General features: G+C 40.4%; 1 pseudogene across 1 annotated transcript in view; it reads left to right on the forward strand.

Moving 5' to 3' along the window:
• LOC125408668 (ATP-binding cassette sub-family G member 3-like) overlaps positions 1–24,013 on the forward strand; it is a 53,589-nt pseudogene that overhangs the window by 13,476 nt on the left and 16,100 nt on the right. The window contains exons 7-10 of the transcript XR_015738519.1: positions 1,600–1,750; positions 3,434–3,535; positions 5,869–6,119; positions 8,106–8,188. The product of XR_015738519.1 is annotated as an ATP-binding cassette sub-family G member 3-like (transcript). The remainder of the gene's footprint in view (positions 1–1,599; positions 1,751–3,433; positions 3,536–5,868; positions 6,120–8,105; positions 8,189–24,013) is intronic.

Genomic DNA, 24,013 nt, shown 5'->3' on the forward strand with positions numbered 1-24,013 from the left:
TGGTTATGCTGCTGGAATTTAAGGTGTGCACTACCATGTCTAGCTCCCCCACTCTCTCTTTTTCCCCCCTCCCTTTCTTTCTCCCTACCCCTTCCTTTCTTGCTTCTTTTCTTACTACCTTCCTTCCTTAATACCTTCTTCCCTTCCTTCCTCCCTCACTCTCTTTCTTTTGTTCTTTCTGTTTGTCTTAATGAAATAGAGTCTTATGTAACCTTGGTGGGCCTTGAACTCCTGATTCTTCCAAGTTCTGGGATATTACAGCCCTATGCCACTATACCCTGCTTTAAAACAAAACATAATTCTTTATTGATTCTTTGAGAATTTCACATCCTGCACCCCAATTACACACAACTCCCAGTCAGTCCCCCCATATCCACACTTCACCCTCCCAGCACACCCCCTACATGCCTTCCAACAGGTCACAGATAGGGTACACGTTGGGTTGGGCAAACTCTAAGCCCTGGATGTGTGCCTGAGTGGTAGCTGAGCTGTTCAGTCCAGGACAGATATACCACCATTCCCAGCTTTTATAAACATATTTTCAAAGCAGTTTTAAGCACTGTTTGGGTTATTGCTTCTCCTAACAGAAGATATGATTTCCTGAAATGGTTGATAAGCTTAGTTTTTCCTATATTAAAATTAAACCAACATTCCAATCCCAGCTTTTCCCCCATCTAACTAATCCCTTGGACTGTTGCTTAACCTTTTAACACTTATGTTGAAGAATCTCAATAATTTTTTTAAAGTATAAAATGCAGAGAAACACTGATACAAAACAAATTAGATGCCACTGTGATTCAGTTGCTGTGTCCTGCCATTCTTTCCAGGGGGAATGTGAACTAGTTGCTGCGAGAGAGAAAGAGAGAGAGAGAGAGAGATAATAAGAGAGAGCATGACTGCTGTTCCTGTTTCTCAGGTCTTAAGAGGTCACTTATTCATACAATATGATGCCCTAGACCTTGGTTCCACAAAAGTCATTGGCTAAAAGAATTTAAATCCCACAAGGCTTTATCAACACAAAGAGGGAAATTATATTACAATTGCCTCCTGCTGATATTGTGAAAATTGAAATGAGGTTGTTGCTGAAGTGTTTAGCTGGAGAGCAAGTGGTTAGGAATGTGAGTCACACCATCAGAACAGTGAAAACCAATTCCTGAAGAGACAAAAAGTGTGAATCACTGAAGGGAGTTGTACATACAGTCATAGTTGTAATGTTTGCTCTGTTATTGCTTCTCAAGCTAGAGTGAACCTGTCAATCACAAGGGCTGCCTGTTCATGATATGGATTCCTTGCACTGACTTCCAGATATTCCTATTCAGTGTCTAGAAGACTGTGCAGGGATCGACTTTGCCAATAACACTTGAGTGGACTACTTGAGCTACTAACATCCCACATATTCAAAGTCTTAGTCTTTTAAATAAAAGCTTGGATCTTAGTTTCTCTATCAGGTACATAATATAAGTGAGATGAGGTGTTTATAAAGAAAATTCAAGCTGAAATGGGAAAAAAGTGTATAATTTGTGGAATGAAATATTTTGTCGAGAATCTCACGGTTCCTCTCTGTCCAGTGACCTATTATTTCTCCCTCTTTGAATTTAGGATGTCTATGAGGGGACGGACCATCATCTTCTCTATTTATCAGCCCCTGTACTCCATCTTCAGACTGTTTGACAGCCTCACCTAGTGGCCTCAGGAAAAGTCATGTTTCATGGGCCTGCGCAGGAGGCTTCGGAGTACTTCAAATTTGCAGGTATGGCTGGCTTTTGCTGTGAGAGTTTCTTCATTCATGGGATCTGGGGAAAGAACAGGGGTTCTCAGGAATACTGCTTGGCCCTCATGCAGACTTACTGTGTGTGGGCTTCTCCATTTTAAATACCTTTGGTTATTTGGTGACAGGGTGTAAGCTTCCGCACTTTTCTGTGGACACCCGAACCTCGAAACAGGCGCACGCTTTTCCTGACTCGAGCCCACGAGAACGGACGATTGTCCTAAGGGTTTGAACATATGACACACACACAAAGAGACCGAGCTCATCTGCCAAGGAGCAAGTGGCAAATGGCAGCTTTATTAAGCATAAGTCGGGTATATATACTGTGGGGCAAAAGGACACCAGCCCCCCATCAGGATCAAGGAAAGAGAAAAGTCAGGGGGGCCACACCCAAGGTCGGAGAGCAGCTGAACAGAGAAAAGAGGAAGCCAGGTGGGGGTGCTCAGGCTCAGAGAAAAGCTGACCTGGGAACCTTGCCTGCGGGCGAGAAACTTGCTTGCAGGTGGAATTACCATGACAGTAAAGGGAGAGTTCTCTCTAAGCTACACCCTTGGGCCGTAGGTGAAATTAACATAACAAGAGAGGGCAGTTCTATGCTACACCCTCAAGCTGATGTAGTGGAACCAGGAAGCAGAACAGCCCTGCATAGTGCCTCGGAAAAATGGGGAACCTGTGTACCTACAACAGGGTTCTGCTGCCTTTCCAGCACAGGCTTGTTAAGCACATTTCTTTTCTTTCTCTTGTCCTGTACCATTCCTGTGTTTCAGGATTTTTACTGAGCCTCTTGTTCTGTTTCCCAGTCATGGTGACCTTCTTAGTTGACATGCTGAGCTCAGGCCCAGTTATCCATCACTTGAACAGCTTTGGAAAGGCCCAGCATCATCATGTTCTTACTCATGTAGTAGATGACGATTTTCAGTTTTCCCCTAGTGTGACCTGACTCTGAAAAGCTGTGGAGATATTCCTTAACTTACTTTACATTTCAGGTTTAGGTGATGCTTGGGGGCTGTAGTAGTTCAAATCTAGACTTGTGGTTTTTGTCTGCCTGTGTGTTTTTTTCAGTCAGATTGGATGATAGCAGTTTTTTTCTAATTGTTTATGCCATCAATTTCATCTTAGAAAAATATGGATATAGTTATGGTTGATTTTCTTTGACTAAAAATATAGGTTTAAATATTTGCTGTCATTTAAAATTGTGTGAGCATTTGTGAGTCTATGGAGTCCAATAAAAATTTAGGCCAAATTCAAGTGATTCTTCCACAGAAAGTGTTCATATATCTATGTCTAGTCCTTGTCTATTCTATCCCCATGTCCAGTCTACCTCTATGACCAGATCTATATCTAGTCTATTTCCATATCTAGTCTATGTGAATGTCTTGTAGTCTTTGTCTATGTCTAGGCTATGTCTACTCTGTCTTTGTATGTATGTTATATATGTGTATGTGTATATGTATGTATAGCACCACTATAAAAATACACATGTATACAATAGGCTGTGAAGCAGAGAGTATGAAATATTATGAGTGTATATATAATAGGAAAGGATAAGTTAGTGGTGCGGAGGGTCAAAAAGAGGAAGAAGTTCTTTGATTCTGTCTCCCCCCACTTTCCCACTCTCTGAAAGAGGGTCCTCACGTTTGTGTTCATGGTCTATCTTCTTTGTAGGTTACAACTATGATTCCCACAACAACCCCGCAGACTTCTTCCTGGACATCATTAATGGAGGTTTCTCTGCTCTATTCCATACAGATGAAGACAGCCATGAAGGTATGTGAGTCTTCTAGAGTCACAGATTTTTAACTAATTGATTCCATTAAAACACAACTATTGCCTCAGAGATCAGCCTCTAGGCAGCTCAGGTTTCAGAGGGAAACCATGGGTCTGGTGAAGATAAGACCTTTTCTATCTAAGGGGTTAGGAAGAAAGACTCTCACACATTCTGTTGATCACATCCTTCTTTATTCATCAGCCTCTTCTGATGGACTGACTGGGATGGATCTGGCTGTGTGGTCACAGCTGTACAAAAGGCTATTTATCAATTGTTACATTAAGTATTTCCTCATTCCAAGGTCCCCAAACTTATTCTACATGTCTTTTTGAAGGGAACATCACATGCCTCCATGACTCTACTCTTTCATTAAGCATTGTTTGCAATGCAGAAATAATACAAGAGCCCCCGGTGTGCCTGAGGTGTCCTGTGACCAAGGACGTGGGATGGCTACAGGCCCCCTTGGTAAAATAATCAATGTCCTCCACATGGATTCTTCAGGGTCAAAGTACTTCCAAGAAACATCTGTTTATCCTAATCTCTATTCCATACAGTACTTTGCTAAATTCCTAAAGCGTACAGGTGACCTGTTTTTCGTATCCCTCACAGGATTAAAAGCAAGGTCGTCATCCCAATGTCCCATATATATTTACATCTAAGTAACATGTTGCAGATCAACAGAACATAAGCAGAGAGAAAATATCTCTTCACAGACAACTCCCTTGCTGGTTGGCACAGCGTATACTGTGCCTACAGAGAGAGAATCTGTAATTCAACTGTATTTATTTAAAGTCAGTCTTACAAGGAATGCTAAAGGAATCACAAACCGAAGCTTTATACATAAAAGACAATCAGTCAGCTGTACTTCAGATCCTCATGGTGTATACCCATCTATCACAAGTTTCTTAGATCAGGAGAACTGAGAGCAGGGATGGGTACAGCGACAACTGAAAAAGTGTCTGTATCTATTAAACATTAAGAGAATGAGGGCCAGCCTGGTTCCAAGCATTCAAACATTGTTTAATCATTAAGCTGAGCTGTTATCTAAAGCAGTTTCTAAGGCGGAACTCAAAGGTCTTGACAGAAGAGCATTTTTTGCATATATGCTTTTGTGAAACAAAGCTCTGCATATTATTATCAATTAGAAAGTACAACTTAGGGAGGAAGTCATTGTCATAATTATTCACATAAAATTATCCAGAAGAACAAGATGTTTCCATACAGGCAGTATGGAATTTCCCATACCCAATTCAACCATGTCAGATATCAGATAAAGATAGTGAAAGCAAGCCTGCAAAGGGACTACAAAAGAAAAAAACATCCTGAGATCTGTGGTCTCAGAGGTCCTTGTCTAACTGAGATTATTCATCAAGAGGTTTCATCCTGGTAGGCCAACTCCCCAAACTTCAGTGCTTTTCTGACATGTCCTCTGGCATCATGGCCTCTGGCACCCAACCATGGGTCTCATTACAAATAGCTTTTATGTTAATTGAGTGTCTAGGATTACCTAATAGACTTTGTTCTCTGTTTGTGTTGGGTGTTTATTAATTTAATTTATAATAGACCCTTTATATGATATTGTCACAAGGAAAATTTCTGTTAAAAAGTAAATGTACCTGTTGCTTGTCATATATCTTTGTTATTATTTTAGATATGATTTGTTCATGTAACCAGACTGGTCTTAAATGTGTGTTCTTTCTACCTCACCTCCTAAGTGTGGGCAATACAGAGATATGTAAGCATGCCTGGCTTTGTTTATTTTAAAAACAAGATACTTGGCAATTTATATATTTACATATATGTTCACTTGAAGCAGAAAGCAGGGACCAGAGTTTTATGTTAAGAAGTATAGATCCATAAAAGAAGGAGGACATTGCTAAGAATTGGGGTCCATATGGGAAAAGGCCAATCAGATTGCTATGTCCATGGGGTAATGGATAGTCAGGTCAGTTAGGGACACTTTTATATTCTGTGAAGCAATTACACAGGAGTAATTTTATTATGCTCAAAATGTGGTGGGCTGAAGATGGAGCTCAGCAGGCAGTATTGCTGGCCTAACACTCACAAAGTCTTGAATTTGGTTCCTAGCAACACATAACTGGGTGTGATGGTACATGCTTGCAACCAGCAGTTGAGATGGAAACAGGAGGACCTGGAGAAGTTACAGGTCACCCTTAGCTTCATAGAAGCTTAAGATCAGTCTAGGATACATGAGACTTTCGCAAAGAAAAACTGATACATAATTTATGTCTTATTCATGAGAAGTGTCTCAGAAAAATCAGTTAAATTATTATCTAACTGTTTCTTGTCTTTATTCACTTTTATCCCAAAGCTGGTGATCATAAAGAGCTTTCTGAGAGACAGCACCAAGTCACAGAAGGGTTAGCCAATATGTATGCCCAGTCCTTCTTATACAGCAAAACGAGAGCTGAACTGGATCAACTCTCGGAGGAACAGAAGTCAGGGAGGAGCTCAGCCTTGGAGGAGATCACGTGGGTCACCCCTTTCTGGTATCAGCTCTGGTGGATTATTCGTCGTTCATTCAAAAATTGCCTGGGTTTTCCACAGGTCACTGGGATCCAGGTAATCTGATGAATTATTTTAATAGTATGTGAAAACTCATGTGGGAGCAATTTGTTTCTGAGTCAGTCTACAGCAGGGCCACACTTACCTTCTGCTCCCTTCCATGTGTCTGTCATCTCCACTCTGCCAGGCATAGAGAAATTTTCAATAGAGCAAGTAAGCCACGATTAACTTTTTACTTACAGAAAAAGTTTCTAGTTGTTTTTTATTCATAGAAGCTATAATGACTAATCCAAGTAGAAAATTTAATTCAGGGAATGCAAGAAGAAATTCAGCACACCTGGGAGCTCCTCACATCTGTCTGCTTTCTTTCACCAGTGCATCCTGCAAGTTCAAAGTCTAGGAATGAGTAAAGTAGGAAAAGCCTTTTTTTTTCTGATGCAACTTCCCATGTGGATGGATGGATGGATGGTAACTGGATAAACAGATAAAACTGTATGTAGCCTGTCAGACGAGAGAATGGACTTGGAGAAGGTTTAAGTAGAGAAGGGTGGAGATGACTGGAGAGGGAAAGGACGGTTGGTCTGTGGTTGAAATCATGTGATGAGGAGACAGGGCCACAGAACAGCTCTGAGGGAGCCTGAGCATCAACTGCCTGAGATGAGCCCGCTGCAGAGTGCTGTTCCCTCCTCAGGAGTCCAGTGGTGAAAGCAGTAGCTACTCGAAGAGTGCAGCTCACACACACACAGTAACTGGACTGAACAATGCTCTTCCCTGTCAGCCAACTGGAACTGAGAGGAGAAACTGGCTCTGTAACAAGGATCATCATGACTTAAGATTTTCTGTTATTTTAACCTCGATGCCACACAGAAATGTGGTTCTTCCAGCTCATTGGGCCATCACTTAGTCAGTTATGTTTAATTTCATGATGATGATGATGATGATTCTGTTGCTGTGTTAATGTTTGATCCTGGGGCTGTAGCCCTAAGAGGACAATTACTCTACCATGGACCTACATCCCTGTCCCCATCCAACCAGAACTTACAGTCAGTTCTGCTGTAAGTGTGTTGATATTTCATTCTCAATCATTTAGTTTCTGTCGAATATTGAAAGGTCGTGTGTTGTTGGCTGTGGTGAAACCCACTTCTTCTTAACATGTGTGCTGCCTTTTTCAAATTTTAATGTTGCTTCCTTCCCTGCCTGCATATGAATATTCTGACCATTTTAGTTATACTGTCACTTGCCCCAAACACTTTGGTCTTTTTCTTAGGCATTATGATAGAAAGGAGGCATTTTTATGTATATTCTTTTTAGAAAAAAAAAGGATCAATATAACTGGAAACAAGTGAGTTTCCCACACAGCACAGACTTCCCTGAGGTGACACAGGTGAGGGCCAGCTCACCCCTTCTTAGCACACAAAATCCCAATGCTAGGAATTGTGTTGTGAGTCATTTTTAATTTCGTTATTTGGTTTGCACTTGAGGGAATTAGCATTACTGTGTGTTGTGAGGGCTCTGCCACTGAGCTGTCCCCTGGCCTGGGTGCACTTGTTTCTAACTCTAAGAGTAAAGAAAGCCTGAATTCCCTTGAGCCACTTGAAGTAGAAAACTGCGCATGTTCACTGGAGCCAGAGCTGAGATCTCAGTTTAGGTGAAGATTTTCTCTCACTTACCTGGATTTGTTCCCAGAGCTCTCCAGGCGCCTGCATTCTCTGCCACCCGGTGTCATCCAGGTTTTAGTTCCTGAACTGAGCCCTTCACTGTCCATTCCTGGCTGAGCACTGGGAGAAGTCTCAGCTTTTCCAGGGTCTGCACTGTTGGAGCCTCGGACTGCAGAGGCCTTCACAGTCAGTCTGACATACGAGCAGACTATTGACATGCGTGTTATATGTTCTTCCAGGGACTCTGGCCATAATATAGTGTTTATATCACTGGAGAGATCTGATTAGGAAATCATAAATCTTAAAATAATGGGCAATGTCTAGAATACTACTTTCTTCTAATGGAAATTATTCTTTTTTCCCCATTTTTTTTTGTTTTTGAAAGGCACTTGTCACAACCCTAGTGGCTGTCATTGTGGGTACTGTATTTCTTGTCCTACAGAATGATTGTACTGCAATCCAGAGAAGGTACGAAATTTAGAAAATGCTGTTACTTTTTTATGCTTGTTGAAATGTATTAAGAATTGGAATTCATGTTAGGAACACACTAATGTTTTATTATGTTGTAGAATTGTACATTGAAGGCTGAGTGGAAGACCTCACTTTTCCACATATGTTTGTGTGTAGAGAGTATGAAACTACACACACCACACATTTCACATTTTACTAGTTGGAGTAGCTTCATGTTATGTGACTATCACCACACTCTACATCTAGGGTGCTTTTCATCTTCCCAAATGGAATCCCGAAGTTCTGAAAGAAAACTTCCCATACGACCCACTCCAATTCCTGGCATCAGCCATTCTAGTTTCTATCATTGAACATGACTAGTATGGGAACCCTGAATTGGAGTCCCACAAGTATCTGTGTTCTGCTGTTGTTTCAGTTTTTGTTTGTTCGTTTGTTTTTTTGTTTTGTTTTTGTTTTTGTTTTTGGCTGTGTTGTTTCCATTGGCGTAATGTCCTCAGGGCTCCTCTAAGCATGGCATGTGCAGGGATTTCTTGGGTTCTGTAAGGCAGAATAACAGTCCGTTGTGTGAACATGCTGTGTTGCTTCCCATTCATTGTGGCTGGAAATGTGCTTTGCTCTCAACTTTGGTTGCTATGAACCATGCTGCTGAGTGTGCAAGTCCATCTGTTTGAGCCCTGGAGCTTTGCTCTTTAAGGTAGAAAGTTAGGGTTGCCAAATCATAGGCCATTGTGTTAATTGTTTGAGGAGCTGCTGTCCTGTCCCAAACTCCACTGTCCTATTTTATATCCTCACAAGCACAACACAAGGGCTCCAATACATCCACATCCTCACCCAAACTTACGTTCTTTCTTGGTTTGAATAAGATATCTAAGAAAAACCACGTTGCATTGCATGGTTTATGAAGTGTCTGTATAACCTCACTTACCACTTTCAATTGAAATGATTTCTTTTCACTCCCAAATTATTAATTATTTACCTAGTTTGTGTATGTGTGTGAAAGTATGTGTGTCCTACACCATGCACATGGAGGTCAGAGGGCAATGGAGAAGAGCTGATCTGTCCACCACATGGATTTCAGGGATTGTACACAAGGCCAGCAAGCTTAATGGCAGTCATCTTAACTCCTGAACTATCTCACTGACCCTTAATTTTTCTCTACTATTGAGTTACAGGTTTTTGTTTTTGAGATGTGAATCCCCCACCAGATACATACATGGTCCACATACATTTCTTCCCTTCTGTGTATTTCCGTTTTATTCTGTTTATAATGCCTTGGCACATAAATGTTTATAGTTTACCTCTTTATGTTTTGGTTTGGTGCCAATTTTCTTGAGTATATATACTATGTTTGTTTGAATGTGAGTGTGGGGTAATAGGATGCAACTGTTTTTTCCTGAATTATCATATGTATGTCACCTATATAGTCCTTGTCTAGTTCGAGCTATAATGTGGCTTTAAATATTACCTTTCACGTTAAAACTTTTTAATTACTATAGTAAATTATGAACATAGTTTCTTTTTTTGCTTTCATTTTTTAATTTACATACAAACCACAGTTTCCCCTCCTTCCCCTCACTCTGTTTCTTCCCCCACCTTCTTTCTTCCCCTTTCATCCATAACTCAGCAAGGGTAAGGCCTCCCATTGGAGTCAACAAAGCATTGCATACTAAGTTGAGGGAGCATCAAGTACCTCCCCTCTACATCAAGGCTGTGCAAGATATCCTACCATAGGAAATAGGTTTCAAAGAACTAGCTCATGTGCCAGGAACAGATCTTGGTCTCACAGCTAGGGGCCACAAACATACCAAAGTATACAACTATCACATACATGTAGAGGGCTTAGGTCAGTTCTATGCAGGTTGCCTAGTCTCTGAGCTCCCAAGAGTTCAGGTATGCTGTCTCTGGGGAGTGCCCCATCATGATCCTGAGTGGATAATCTAATCCTTTTCTTTAACTGAAAACACAGAGTGTGGCCCACTCCTTGGCTGTGGATCTCTGTACATGCTTCCATTAGTTACTGAATGAAGGTCTATGATGACAACTAGAGCAGTCACCAATCTGATTACAGGAGGATAGCTCAGACATACTCTCCACCATTGCTAGGAGTCATAGCTGGGGTCATCTGTGTGAATTTTGGGGAGTTTTCCTGGCACCAGGTTTCTCCCTAAACCCATAATGGCCTCCTCTATCAAGATATCTCATTCTTTTTTATGTCTGTTTGTTTTTCTTTTTTTTCTTTTTGTTATTTTTCTCTTATTGTCTTTTTTGAGCTATATATTTTCCTCTGCTCCACTCCCATTCTCACCCATCCCCTTCTACCCTCTCTCATGATGCCCACATTCCCAATTTACTCAGGAGGTCTTGTCTTTTTCTACTTCCCACGGAGATTAGATCCACATATGTATGCTTCTCTTAGGGTCCTCTTTGTTGTCTAGGTTCCCTGGGATTGTGAATTGTTGGTTGGTTTTACTTTGCTTTATGTCTAAAAGCCACTTATGAGTGAGTACATATGATATTTGTCTTTCTGGGTCAGGGTTACCTGATTCAATATGATGTTTTCTAGGTTCATCCATTTGCCTGAAAATTTCAAGATGTCATTATTGTTCCCATTGTGTAGAACTCCATTATGTAAATGTACCACACCTTCTTTATCCATTCTTCAGTCGAGGAACACTTAGGTTGTTTCCAGGTTCCGGCTATGACAAATAATGCTGCTATGAACATAGTTGAGTACATGTCCTTGTGGTATGATTGAGCATTCTTTGTGTATATACCCAAAAGTGGTATTGCTGGGTCTTTGTTGTTTTCTAATTTTCTGAGAAATTGCCGTACAGATATTCAAAGGGGCTGTACCAGTTTGCACTCCCACCAGCAATGCAGACGTGTTCCTTTTACCCCACATCTTCTCCAGCATAAATTGTCATTGGTGTTTTTGATCTTGGTCATTCTTACAGGTATCAGATGGAATCTCAGAGTTGTTTTAATTTGCATTTCTCTGATGACTAAGGATGTTGAGCATTTCCTTAAGTGTCTCTTAATCATTTTTGATTCCTGTGCTGAGAGTTCTCTGCTAAGGTCTGTACCCCGTTTTTCAATTGGACTATTTCTTCTTTTGGTGACCAATTACTTCAGTTCTTTGTATATTTTGGAGATCAGCTGTTTGTGAAGATCATTTCACACTCTGTAGGCTGGCATTTTGTCTTGTTGATCATGTCCTTTGCTTTACAGAAGCTTCTCTGTTTCAGGAGATCCCATTTATTAATTGTTGGTCTTAGTGTCTGTGCTACTGGGGTTATATTTAGGACGTAGTCTTCTATGTCAATGTGTTAAAATGTACTGCTTCTTTCTCTTCTATAAGGTTCACTGTGGTTGGTTTTATGTAGAGGTCTTTGATCCACTTTTACTTAAGTTTTGTGCATGGTAATAGATATGGATCTATTTTCATTCTTCTACAGGTTGAATCCAGTTATGCCTGCACAACTTGTTAAATATGCTTTCTTTTTTCCATTTTTTGTCTTTTGCTTCTTTGTCAAAAATCAGGTGTTTGTATGTGTGTGGGTTGGTATCTGGGTCTTTGATTCAGTTCCATTGGTCCTCCTGTCTTTTCTTATGTCAATACCAGGCTAGTTTCAGTACTGTAGCTTTGTAGTAGAGTTCGAAGTCAGGGGTTGTGATGCCTCTAGAAGTTCCCTTATTGTACAGCATTGTTTTGACTACCCTAGGTTTTTGGCTTTTCATTATGAAGTTGAGTACCATTCTTTCAAGGTCTGTGAAGAATTTTGCTGGGCATTGCTTTGAATCTGTAGATTGCTTTTTGATAAAATTGCCATTTTTACTATGTTAATTCTACCTACTCAAGAGCATGGGGGATCTTTCCATTTCTGGTGTCTTCTTCAACTTCTTTCTTCAAAGATTTAAAGTTTTTGTCATACAGGTCTTCCTCTTGTTTGGCTAGAGTTACTCCGAGATATTTTATGCTATATTGTGAAGGGTGATATTTCTCTGATTTCTTTCTCAGCCCATTTGTCATCTGTATAAAGGATGGCTACTGATTTATTTGAGTTAATCTTATATCCTGCTATGGAAGGTATTTATAAGTTGTAGATATTTCTTGGTAGAATTTTTTTGGGGTCATTTATGTAAACTATCATATCATCAGCAAATAGTGAGGGCTTGACGACTTCCTTTTCCCAATCTCCTTGATCTCTGTTTGTTGTCTTGTTCTTCCTGGAGCATCAAATACTATATTGAAAAGATATGGAGAGAGTGGAGAATCTTCTTTTGTTCCTTATTTCTGTGAGATTGTTTTGAGATTTCTCTCTATTTAGTTTGATGTTGGCTGTTGGCTTGCTGTATATTGCCTTATTTAAGTTTATGTATGTTCCTTTTATCCCTACTCTCTCCAAGACCTTTACCATGAAGGGATGTTGTATTTTTTTCAAAGGGTTTTTCAGCATTTAATGAGATTATCATGTGGCTTTTTTTCAGTTTATTAAATGGTAGATTACATTGATGGATTTTTGTATGTTGAACCATTCCTGCATCTCTGGGATGAAGCCTACTTGGTCATGGCGGGTGATTTTTCTGATGTATCCTTGAATTCAGTTTGCTAGTATTTTATTGAGATTTTTTGCATTAATGTTCATGAGTGAGATTGATTTGTAATTCTCTTTCTTAGTAACGTCTTTGTGTGGTTTAGGTAATAGCGTAATTGTAGCCTCATAAAAAGAGTTTGACAATGTTCTTTCTGTTTCTATTGTGTGGAGCATTTGAGGAGTTTGCATAGAAGTTCTTTGAAAATCTTGTGGAATTCTGTGCTGAAATCATCTATTCGTGGAATTTTATTGGTTGGGAGACTTTTGATGACTGTTTCTATTTCTTTAGTAGTTATAGGTCTATTCTATTTGCTTCTCTGGTCTTAATTTAATTTTGGTAAGTGATGTTTATCCAGAAAATTGTCCATTTCTATTTATTTTACAATTTTGTGGAGTTTAGGGTTTTGAATTATGACCTGATGATTCTCTGAATTTCCTGTGTCTGTTTTTATCTCTCCCTTTTCATTTCTGACTCTGCAAATTTCATATTCTCCCTCTGCATTTTTATTACTTTGATTAAAGCTTTGTCTATTTTGTTGTTTTTTCTCAAAAAAACAACTCTTGGTCTCATTGATTCTTTTATATTGTTTTTTTTGTTTCTATTTTGTTGAATTTCCGCTCTCAATTTGATTATTTCCTGCCTTCTAGTTCTCTTAGGTAAGTTTGCTTCATTTTGTTCTAAAGTTTTCAAATGTTCTGTTAATTCAGTAGTGTGGGATTTTTCCAGCTTCTTTATGTATGTATTTAGTGCTATGAACTTGTCTCTTAATATAGCTTTCATTGTGTCCCATAAATTTGGGTATGTTGTGTGGTCATTTTCATTGAATTTTGGGAAGTCTTTATTTTCCTCTTTTATTTCTTCCTTGACCCATTGGTGATTCAGGTGAGCATTGTTTAATTTTCATGTGTCTGTGGGCTTTCTGAAATTAATGTTGCTGTTGAATTCTAATTTTAAGCCATAGTGATCTGATAGAATACCTGTAGTTATTGTTATTTTTTTTTGTATATGTTGATGTTTGCTTTGTTACCTAGATTGTGGTCAATTTTTGAGAAGGTTCATGAGATGCCTAGAAGAAGTTATATTCTTTTATGTTTGGATGGAATGTTCTATAGATGTCTTTTAGGTCTATTTCAGTCATATCATCTGTTTGTTCCCTTATTTCTCTGTTAAGTGTCCGCTTGGCAGACCTGTCCAGTGGTAAGATTGGGATGTCAGACTCTCCCACTGTTAGCATGTGGGGTTTAATGTGTGATTTAAACTTAACTAGTGTATCTTTTACATATGAGTATGCCCTTGTATTTGGGGCATAGATGTTCACTATTGAGATTTCCTCTTGATGGATTTTCCCCGTTATTAAATATGAAATGTTCTTCTTTGTTTTTCTTGAATGATTTTAGTTTGAAACATCTTTTGAGAGATATTATGATAGCTACTCCAGCTTGTTTCTTAGGTCCATTCGATTGCAATTTTTTTCTCAACCCTTAACTCTGAGGCAATGTATGTGGTTGAGGTGTTTTTCTTGTATGCAGCAGAAGGATAGATTCTGTTTTTGCATCCAATCTGTTAGCCTGTGTCTTTTTATAGGTGAGTTGAGTCCATTTATATTAAGGGATATTAATCACCATTGATTGCTAGTTCCTGTTATTTTCGTTTTTGTTGTTGATGATGTTATTGTGTGTGTGTGTTCCTGTTCTTTGGGATTTGCTGCTGTGAGATCATCTATTGTCTGTGTTTTTATACATGTAGCTAACTTCCTTGGGTTGGAGTTTTCCTTCTACCACTTTGTGTAGGACTGGGTTTGTGGCTAGGCATTGGTTAAATCTGGTACTGTGATGCAATACCTTGTTTTGTCCATCTATGGTGATTGAAAGTTTTGCTGGGTATAGTAGTCTGGATTGGTATCCATGGTCTTTTAATAGCTTTCTGGCTTTCATTGTTTCCATTGAGAAGTCAGGTGTAATTCTGAGAGGTTTTCATTTATTTGGTACTAGGCCTTTTTCCTTTGCAGCTCTTAATATTCTTTCTTTATTCTGTATGTTTAGTGTTTTGATTATTCTGTGGTAAGGGGAGATTTTTTTTTTTGGTCCAGTCTATTTAGTGTTCTGTAAGCTTCTTGTATCTTCATATGCTTATCTTTCTTTAGGTTGGGAAAGTTTCTTCTATTATCCCAACCCGCGGCATACGAATGGGGGTCCCTGATAAACCTAGTGGAGAGGAATGAAAGGAGACAAGAGACATGAGAAATGACATCAAGACAGGATTTCTGATCAAGTCGTCTAGTTTATTATTTCCTCAGAAGCTGTTATATAGCAAATGGGCCAAGAGGGGAAGGGAAAGGTGTCAGGGGGAAGGGAAGGGTGTCAGGAAACTCAGGTCTGCTGGAATTCAGGTCCAGAGACATCCCCAGCTGATAGGTAAATACTGAGGGTCTGTGTTTGTTGACTTACAAAGGAAAATGCTAATGAGTTCTGAAGCCTGGTTCCTGCAGGTTTCTGCTAGGAGATAAGATACCAGGTTGATTTTCTAGACTCTGTAGAGGGGATAAAGGTAAATATTTTTCTTAACTTGTGAGCTTAAGATGGCTGTAAACAAAATGCAGATCTCAAAATACAGGTCTTTGCTTCCAGCATTTTATGATTTTGCTGAATTTGTTTTCTGTGCTTTTGAGTTGGACTTCTTCTCCTTCTATTCATATTATTCTTAGGTTTGGTCTTTTCATGGTTTCTCATATTTTCTGGATATTATGTGTTAAGCTTTCGTTAGATTTAACATTTTCTTTGACTTATGAGTCTATTTCCTCTAAGGTATCTTCAATGCTTGAGTTTTTTCTTCTATCTCTTGTAGTCTGCTCTAATGCTTGTATTTGTATTTGTGGTTCCTGATTGTTTCTCCATATATTCCAGAATTCCCTTGGTTTGTGTTTTCTTTATCATCGCTATTTCAGTTTTTAAGTCTTGAACCATTTCTTTTCTGTTTGATCGCTTTTTCTTGGTTTTCTTTAAGAGGTTCATTTCTTCCAATTTTTGTTGGTCTTTTCCTTCATTTCTTTGAGGGAATTTTTTATTTCCTCTTTAAGGGTCTCAAACATTCTTTTAAAGTTATTTTTTAGGTCATTTCCTTCTGCTTCATCTGTATAGATGTGTTCAAGACTTGTGTTGTAGAGCCACTAGCTTTTGTTGGTGTCATGATGGTCTTTGTGGTGCTGAGTGTGGTTCTTATCTTGTTCTCTGATTTGTGTAGTGGGGGTTATATCTCTGGTGATCATTCTTCTAGGTGGCAGTATATCCAAAACTCAGATGTTTGCTCGTGATGGTGGAGTTGTGTTCATGATTCAGTAACCCTATAGGTCACTTGGCATTCCTGGAACTTGCTCGGTGCTCCTGGAGGTACCTCGCAATCCCAGAGGTCATTTTGGCCTGCTCCCATGAAGGTCGCTTGCTTGGGCCTGCTCTCACAGAGGTCACTGGCTATGGATGGCCTGCTCTGGTGGATGTCCCTGGCTCAGGTCTGCTCCGGCAGATGTCCCTGGTTTGGGCCTGCTCCCATGGAGGTTGCTTGCTTGGGCCTGCTCCAGCAGAGGTCACTGACCTGTATCTGCTCCCCTGGAGGTTGTTGGCTCAGGCCCAGTTCTCCAGAGGTCACTCTCTCAGACCTGCTCCCTCAGAGGAGGTCATTCCCTTGTTTCTGCTTCTGCAGAGGTCACTGACCTGGGCCTGGGCCTGTGGAGGTTTCTGGCTCTGACCAGCTCTCACACAGAGGTTGCTTGCTCAGGCCTGCTCCCACAGAGGTTGTTGACTTGGGCCTGGTCACGCAGAGGTCACTGGCTCAGGCCTACTCCCTTGGAGGTCTCTCCCTTGCACCTGATCCTGCAGTGATTCCTTGCTCAAAGATATCTCTTTCATTGCTTTCCCTCTCCCTCCATCCCCTAACTCACCTGTCCCTATCCCTCATGTGCCTATCCTAAATCCCCTCCACACTACAAATCTCCTACCCCCAGTTTACCCAGATCTCACCTATTTCAGCTTTGTGAAGGCCCCAAAAGGCTAATGATCAGAGAGTTGGAACTTGTTTCTGGGAGACCCTAACCCCTTAATCTCAAAGGGGCAAAAAGAAATTTCCTAGTAGAATGTTTTCCCAGGAAGATAGTGGCCTTCTCCTCTCCCACCTGGGAGATTCCCAGAACAAGGTCACTTAGCTCAGCCCAGCCAGCCATGTGGTACAGGCTGATAAAGATGGCCTAACTCAGGAACAGTGGGCTTGCTCTAAAAACAAGGTAAAAGTTGACTTAGGAGGATGGGAGGGAGCAAAAGTCCTTGTACCCGTGCCAAAGCAGCTTCAAAGAGTCTCTTTGTAGTTATGCCTTTAAAAGCATACCACACAGAGGAGATACAGCTCCTCTCTACCTTGTTGTAACAGGGATGGAGATGAGTTCCAAACTTGTTTGTATTATGCTGATTAAATCTGGCTTATTACAGTTGTGCCTCTCTGGGGGTCGTAATCTGGACACAACAGTTTCTAGTTCCTTCAAAGTTATTCTGCTTCTACCTCAGACAAAGGTTGCACCTAGTAGTAAATCAGAGAGTTCTGCTCTCTTGAGGTTATTGTCAACAGTTGTGGCTAATTGCCAGACCTTGTGCTCCTGGAATAGGGAAGTAGTTTGTTCCTACCTCAAATAAAAGTCTAAGGATCCAACTAAGGGTCCAGTTCCCTTTATGAAAATAAGCTGAGATTCTACCCGGGGAGTGGTTTGCCTACAGAACATTTTGGTCTATGGTGTAAGTGTGACTTGTTTTATCCTAGTAATGGAATATTTAATGATGAATGTATCCTGAGGCTTTCAATTGTTATGTTCATTTCTTTGTATCTTACTAATGCAATCTTTTGTCTTACTCCTACCTTTTGGGGTCAAGGGTATTTTAAGCAGTTGGAGATTAAATGTACACAAATTTTCAGTACTCACTGAGAAATTTCCTCTATATACTATCCTATATGTTTCTCCATTTTATTATTTTCACTCATGTCTTCATATTCTTTACTATATTTCTAATCCCCATGCCTTTACCCTGGCAAGAGGTATTTTTTGTCAAGGCTGGTCCCTGACAACCCTTTCCATGGTGATCCACGCATTCTTTTTAGGGTCCTCCTTGTTACTTAATTTGTCTTGGACTGTGGATTGTAGCCTGATTATCCTTTACATCTAATATACACTTATGAGTTCATACATACCATGTTTGTCTTTCTGGGTCCGGATTTCCTCATTCACAATGATTATTACTACTTCCATTCACTTACCTGCAAATTTCATGATGTCATTGTTTTTTACCACTGAGTAATACTTCTGGTGGTGTCATATTGCTTTTTTTTGTTATTGAATATATTCTTACATTGCTGTTTACCCATCTGAGTTTTGATAGTTAAAGGTATAGGTGTTGCTTCTTGTGATGTCTTTGTTGGTTGGGTCTTTTGTTGCTTTATTGTCTGTTTCCATTGCTGTCTTTTGGCCTTAATGGTCAAGGGTTCTGTTGACTGGCTGGCTGTTAGGCCAAGTAAGGTTCTCTCGGCTGAGGGTTTGAAGGGTTTAGCCACCTAGAACCAGCATATTATTCAGTTTTTATGGCTGGTGTGGGCTTTACTTGTGTCTATGGGGTCTGTTTGTCCAACTGCTATGGATTGTGTCCGTACCTAAAGAGTCTGTTTTTCCAGTTGGTATAGGTTTTGCCAGTGCCGGTTCTTCTAATTACTGTGGGTGGTGCTTATGCTTCTAGGGGCTGCTGACATTGTTGGTGGGAGGGAGGATGATAGAATCAGTGGGTTTGGGTAACAGAATGGGTCTTGTAGGTTACAAAGTCCAATGGGTGGTGTTAGGGGTGGAGTGGCCTGCTAGCAGGACTCTTACCTGTTGACAAGCTGATGGGACTAAAATGGGAGGAGGAGTGGCACAGGATGTGCCCTGGGGCTTAGAGTCTTAAAATTGGGGCAGCTTATCTGGGAGACCAGTCACTCACTTCTTCTTCCAATTTGTACAAGGTAGTACTTGAGCCTCTAGAAACTGCTGATGTTGTGAGGGATGTTTGGCCAGTGGGATGATGATGGGTCCTGTGGGTTTGAGCAGCAAATTGCGTCTTGGAGGTTATCAAGTCTGATGGGTGGTGGTAGTGGTCCCAAACATTGTTGCTCATCAGGATTACAATTTTTAGAATTTTTATTGCAATTTGTGTATGACACACCACTCTTTGCTTCACTGGTCTCCCTGCTTGACACCCACAGCCTCTGGAAACCTCTGAATGTCTAGAGAGGCTTGACTGTGGAAGCTCTTCGAAGGAAACTAAAGGAAGTTTCTGTTGATGTGGTGCTTGTGTGAGTGTGCATGTATGTTAGTGAGTGTGTGTAAGCTTGTGTATTTCATGTCATACATCAGGTTTGCATGGGGTGCACTCATGTTTATGTGGGTGTGCATACTTGTGCATGTTGTTAAGTGTGCAAATGTCTGCATGTGGAGGTCAGAGGTTGAAGCCAGGTTTTACTTGACCCTCACTTTCTTTTTCAAGGCAGGTCCCTCATTGAACCTGGAGCTCATGGACTTGGCTGGGCTGGCTGATGAGCTCCTAGTGTTCACCCCTGTACCCTTTATCACTAGAGTTACAGATGAGAAGTGCTGTGCCTGGGGACTTTTCCATGTGTCCTAGGCATTTGAACTCAGATCCTCATGACTGTATGCCAGACACTTTGCTGAATGAGCCAATTCCACATTCCACAAATATGCTTTGATGTGTGGAAAATACTGATTAGTTTTGAATAATAGAATAAAAATAAAAATCAGTTCTGTGAATTTTCTTCTGTGTAGCTCAGATTTTAGTCTTCAGTGAGATGATTGTTACAGCTACTTCCAGTCTGTTCTCTTTCCACCTTCCCTCCATGCCACAATCTGAAAGCTTTACTGATACATCTATTTCTTATGGGAATGTCACAACTCACAAAGCCAGCACCGCTGGTTGACAAAGACCCAGCAAAGCTGAGTCTCATGACTGCCACTGTGTTCCTTCTGCTTGTGATCTTCATGTGTTGTGTGCTTGGGGATGGCTTTAATATTTGCACCCTTTGTGGACATTGTGTTGATGGAAATATTCTTATGAATTATTTATGCCACCTCCCAGGAGTATTGCTTCTAAACCTCCCCAGGAAAGTCCTGAGCATACTACCCTCCTGCTTTTAGGGAGAGATCTTCATCTACTTGAATATCTTCCTTATGCCTTGGAGGTTGTGACACACATAAAGAAGACAAAGAGCTCTTTATGAGAGTCTGAGATATTCTTGAAACATCTGCCCCTGTAGTTACTCAGAAACAAGATAATCAGAACGAAATAAACTTAAAAGGTCACCAAGATTCACTGGGCTAGAGGAGTTGACCGCAGGTTAGATTGTAAGCCTCTTCCCACTCAGTTGATCATGTGACATACACAGCAACAAAGTGAGATTAGCTAGAGTTACCTCTGCTCCACAGAGGGACTTTTGGTGGGCAAAGAATTATGTGGAAAGATAATAAAAGAATGAGATGTCAAGACCTCCCTTTCTTAGGAAAGTTAGCTCATGCAGAGGCAGAGTGGTGTCTTATGATCAAGGAACAGAAGAGTGCCAGGAATAAACATATGAATATATTCTACAAAGACATGAAATGTAAGCACTGTATTATGCCAGAAACAATAACTGCAGAAGCTGCCCAGGTGGTTCTGCACACCTTTAATCTCAGCACTCAGGAAGCAGAGGCAGGCAGATCTCTGTGAGTTCAAGACAAGCCTGGTCTACAGAGGGAGTTCCAGTACAGCTAGGAATACACAGACAAACCCTGTCTTGAAAAACCAAAATAATAATAAATATAGCAGCATCTTTGGTCTGAGGATTTTTCTTGGGCACTCTGATCATTAATAGTTCATAATACAGTGCTGAGGAAATGACAAACTTCCCAAGCTGGCCAGAAGATTTTCTTTCTGTCTAGCATTCTTGAAGCCACAAAATCTGGCAGCCTAAGAACGGGCTGTCATGTACCTCTAGGTTCCTAAAATTTGGGTTATGGGGTTGATGAATAAAAATTATTGTAAAAGATAACTCTGTTTATCAATGATGACTAAACTTATGACCCCAGATGTGCAAAAGGAAAAGTAAAACCCGTGTCTGGAAACCAAGAAGATATGATCTATGTTTAGGAACAACACATATCTATTCCTACTTACCAAATTCTGTATGAATAAATAAGCATTCTGACTGCTAGTTAGTCAGACTGTGAGATTCTCACGACCGCTGTGGGCTGACTCACTGCTTCCCTGGCCTACTTCCTACCTCCTCTCTGGAACCTGTCAACCCCTGGGCCTGTTGTTTTTATCTGTGGCACAGCAGCTGCACCTGATCTTACTGATGCCTCAGCAGCCTCTGCCACCACCTTCGCTGCCTCAATCTAGGGAGGCCAAAGTTGTTTTAACTAACTCTCTCTTTTGTCTTACCAATGAAGACTCTGGCACCAGATGCTCGGGTGAAAACCTGCTAGCCCAGAGACACAGGGAAAGCAACTGTCTGACCTTCCTCTGCTGTTTTCTCAGAAAGAGCTCTCTACTATGTGATCTGAAACAAAGCTCCAACCGGATGTCCCTCCCTTCTTCCCCCTCCTCTCTGACCTCCTGACTTCCCTTCACCCTATGGTTACTTCCAGTCAACTGGTTGCTTGCTCCACCTCTTGACCGATGGTTGATTTTATTTTAATAATGCAATCTCAGGGTTCACAGTGTGATAAATTATCCCCTAACAGGGCCTGCCACCTGCACTTTCCAAATTCACTAGTACTTGGTTTCTGCTCTGTGTAGATGACACATCTTAGCCCAGCAGAGCAAAGATCACAGGATAGACAGCGTAGACCTGTTATAGGAAGCATTCAGAAATGAACTCCAAAAAACCTGATGAGCAAATATTCTTGCCAGTGGAGACATAAAGAGAGGCTTTATTAACTGTTTCTTCTTATTGTGAAATGCTCTTAATTTGTATTTTTCACTTCCTCTCTATCAGTTTTTTTATAAGAAGTTGAACTGTGTAACAATGGTCTTTGTGTGTGGTTTATTTGAGTTGTCCTGATTAGTGGATGCTTTTGGTTTGTGTGCTGGTTAGTTTTTGTTAACTTGGCACTAGCCAGAGCCATGTGGGAAGAAGGAAACTCAATTAAGAACACTCATCTGTCAGGGTGGTGTAGGCAGAAGTTTCTATCCCACTTAGTTTCCCAGCTGTTTGGTCCCAACAAAATATATACAGATTTATATTAATTATAAAATGGTTCTCCAATTAGCTCAGGCTTATTATTAGCTAGCTCTTACAACTTAAATTAACCCATAACTTATCTATGTTTAGCCACGTGGCTTGATACCTTACTCAGTGAGGCATTTTCATTTTGCTTCCTCTGTATCTAGCTGGTGACTGACCATAGATTGAATCTTTCTTCTTCCCAGAATTCTCCTAGTTTGTTCATTTCACCTGTACTTCTTCCCTAACTACTGGCCAATTAACATTTTATTAAACCAAACAAGTGACAGATCTTTACAGGATGCAAGATCAGTATCCCGCATCAGGGTGGCTTGCAGAAAAGTCTGTAGGGCATTTTCATGATTAATGATGGTTGTGGGAGGGGCTGTCACTCTGGGAGCACTGCAACCCCTGGACAGCTGGTTCTGAGTTGTATAAGAAAGCAAGCTGAGCAAGGCATGAGAAGCAAGCCAGTGAGAAGCACTCCTCTGTGTCTTCAGCTTCGATCTCTGCCTCCAAGATGCTTCCTTGAATTCCTGTCTGAATTTCCTCGGGGATGGACTGTGACCTGGGATATGTCAACCAGACGAAGCCCATTCTCCACAAGTTGCTCTTTGTCATGATGTTTATCACAGGAACAGAAACATAAGTAGGACAGTTCAAATCCCTTCCTCAATATCATCTATGGAATTAGCTTATTAAATCATTTTCAGGGTTAATGTCAGTATTTTCATCATCAATAATGTTCAGGAAGTCAGAGGTGCTTCTCATGTTTGGTTTCAGCATTGCCTTTTAACTTTGTCCAAGCTGTGTAACTAGGAACACAGTATAAAATTTGGGGCATATGAGCTCTTTTGGCTCAACATCACTATAGGGTTCAGGAGGCAACATTAAGGCATTTAAAGAAATAATTAAACCCAGTAATTTATTCTGTGTATACTTACAAACATAACAAATAATTTTTCCCAAAATATATGTGAAGTCTGCTATTCATGGGAGCACTAGACATAGTAACTATGTTAAGGAGTCTAAGTGTCTACCAACAGATGACTTGGAATGCGACTTATCCTCAAAATAGGGATTTGTAGCAATATGGATAGAACTAAAGATTTGAGGAATATCACACAAAGTAAAATAATCTAAACACAGAAAGACAAACATGTCTCACTTACATGTGGATTATAAGCAATTGACCTCCCAGCGGCAGGGAATATTTTGATGACTGCCAGAGGCAGTATGGAGAGAAGAGACACATATGGGTAAGGAGTACAATGTTAGTTAAAGTGGAGAAATAAGATGGTTTTTCCTTTGACATAAATTGTACAGTACAATGAAATTAACAAATAACCAAGGTTTCTGAGAATACATTTCTAGTATTTTACCATAAAAATGATGTGTATTTGTAATGGTGAATATCATCTAATATAGTTTGATATAATTATTTCACAAAATTGTTCATGAATCATATTACTTTTATACCTTCAATATGTAGTTATAGTTGTGTGCTCAGGTCCTCTGCTCTATGGTTGGTCAGGTGGTGCCCGCATCCTCTGCTCTGGTTGGGTACTTAGAGGCAGTGCCATGGTTGTGACCTGACAGGCCCAGACCTTGCTGTGCAGCCCAGGCTGGCCTCGGTCTGCAGTGTTTCTTGTGGTGAGCCCACAAGCATTATACAGTAAATGCACAGCTGACAGATGTTTTGGACTATCCATGGAAAGTAGATACGTACACTCCACTTGGACTAAACAGTTTTTGCAGAGCTATGGGTACACCTGTCCTTTCAATAAGTCACTGTCAATTCTGTAAAAGTCTTGTGAAATCATGGCATTTCTCCTTTGTAAAGTATTCCAGCAGTGTATAAACCTAACTTTTCTCCCTGTATGCCATGAAGCCATGATGTGAAAAGGATTCACTCATTCAAATCCTTGTTCTCATAGCCAAAATATA

Source organism: Myodes glareolus, chromosome 8, assembly GCF_982192425.1.
Source record: "Myodes glareolus chromosome 8, mMyoGla1.1, whole genome shotgun sequence".
In the NCBI taxonomy this organism is placed as follows: domain Eukaryota; kingdom Metazoa; phylum Chordata; class Mammalia; order Rodentia; family Cricetidae; genus Myodes; species Myodes glareolus.